Source organism: Chrysochloris asiatica, unplaced genomic scaffold (genome assembly GCF_000296735.1).
Source record: "Chrysochloris asiatica unplaced genomic scaffold, ChrAsi1.0 scaffold00207, whole genome shotgun sequence".
Classification (NCBI taxonomy): Eukaryota; Metazoa; Chordata; class Mammalia; order Afrosoricida; family Chrysochloridae; genus Chrysochloris; species Chrysochloris asiatica.
In genome coordinates this window covers 2631642-2633797 of record NW_006408725.1, presented here as the reverse complement: position 1 = coordinate 2633797, position 2156 = coordinate 2631642, and positions in this window count along the sequence as shown.

Below are 2156 nucleotides of genomic sequence, written 5' to 3'. Positions count from 1 at the left end.
TGAGTAGAATTGGAGACTGCTCTTCCCTGAATGTTTGGTAGAACTCACCAGTGAAGCCATCTGGGCCTGGACTTCTTTTGGTTGGGAGTTTTTTGATGACCTCATCAATTTGTTCTTTTGTTATGGGTCTGTTCAGGTTTTCTACTTTACTGTGTGTAAGTTTAGGTAGGTCGTGTTTTTCTAAAAATGTATCCATCTCTTTTAAGTTTTCAAATATGTTGGAGTACAACTCTCCATAGTATTCTGTTATTTTCCTTTTGATTTCCTTTGGTTCTGTTGTGACATCGCTAATTTGGGTTCTAATGTATGTTATTTGTGTCTTCTCCCTCTTTTCTTTTGTTAGGTTTGCCAGTGGTCTGCCAATTTTGTTAATCCTTTCAAAGAACCAGCTTCTTGTCCTGTTGATTCTTTCTGTAGTTTTTCTATTGTCTATCTCATTTATTTCTGCTCTAATCTTTATTTCTTTTCTTTTGGTGGCTGTAGGTTCCCTCTGTTGGTCTGTTTCTAATTGTTGTAGATGCCGTGTTAATGTGTTAATTTTGGTTCTTTCTGTTTTTGGATGTGTGCATTTATCTCAATAAATTGTCCTGCAAGCACCACTTGCGCTGTGTCCCAAAGATTTTGGTTCTCATTTGTTTTTGGTTACTTTGTGAATTCATGTTTAATTCCTTCTACTACCCCATCGCTTTTCAGCAGGATGTTATTCAGTTTCCATATATTTGACTTTATTTCCTTGGTCTTCCTATTGTTGATTTCAAATTTGATACCATTGTGGTCTGTGAAGATGCTTTGTAGTATTTTGTTGTCTGTAAATTTATGGAAGTTTGTTTTGTGAACTAAGACATGGTCTATTCTGGAAAATGTTCCATGTGCACTGGAAAAGAATGTATATTTGTGCTGTTGTAGGGTTGAATGCTCTGTATAGGTCTATGAGGTCCTGTTGGCTGATTTTGTTGTTTATTCTTCCTTGTCTTTGTCAAGTTTCTTTCTGGTTGCTCTATCCATTTTGAAAGCATTGTATTAAAAACCCCCACGATTATTGTAGAGTCGTCTATTTCTTTCTTCAAAGCTATGAGAGTTTGCTTTATGTATTTTGTAGCTCTTTCACTGGGAGCATAGACATTTACTATGGTTATGTCATCTTGTTCAATTGTCTCTTTAATCGTGAGATAATTTCCATCTTTATCTATTCTGCTAAATTTTGCTTTAAAGCTTATTTTATCAGAGATTAGTACTGCCACTCCTGTTCGTTTTTTACTGCAATTAGCATGCTCTATTTTTTCCATCATTTGACTTTTAATCTGCTTTTGTCTTTGTGTGTAAGATGTGTCTCTTGCAGACAGCATATTGAAGGATCTTGTTTTCTTATCCATTCTGCCACCCTCTGTCCCTTAACTGTTGCATTTAATCCATTTACATTCAGTGTAATTATCAATAGGTGTGGATTAATTTCTGCTATTATGTTTGTCTTTTTGTGGTGTTGCTGCTTTCTTTGTTCTGTGTGTCTTCCTTTGTTGAGTTCATGGTTTTTGTGTTCTTTCTTGTGAGTTTCCTCATAGTTTTAATGTTTCCATGTTCTTGGATTTTCATTCTCCTGGTATGTTGTGAAGTGTTAATTTTCTTTCAGGTTACTTTATATTCCATTAACTTCTCCCTCCTTTTAGTGCAGTGTATTTTATCCTGTAATCTACCTGACCTCACCATCTGGATCTCTGTTCCTATGTGATTAGCTTCTTTTACATTGTAATTGTTTTGATCATAGACTGATCTCTCAAATTCTCTTATTTTATTCTTATAGTTTTGTTTTGTTCTCGACTCTTTCTTCTGTTGATTTAATTCTGGGAGTTACTGCCATGTATGCCAATCTCTGGTTGTTGTCTGTTTTTGTTGGTTCTCAGTCCATAGAACTCCCTTTAGTATGTTTTGTAGCGCAGGGTTGGCTTTGGCAAAATCCCTTAGCTTCTGTTTATCCTGGAATGTTTTGATTATACCTTTGTATTTGATTGATAGCTTTGCTGAATTAAGGATTCTTGGTTGGCAGTTTTTTTTTCTTTCAGGGTTTTATGTATGTCTCCCCATTTCCTTCTTGCTTGCATGGTTTCTGCTGAGAAATCCGAGCTTAATCTGACTTGATTGCCTTTGTATGTAACACTTCT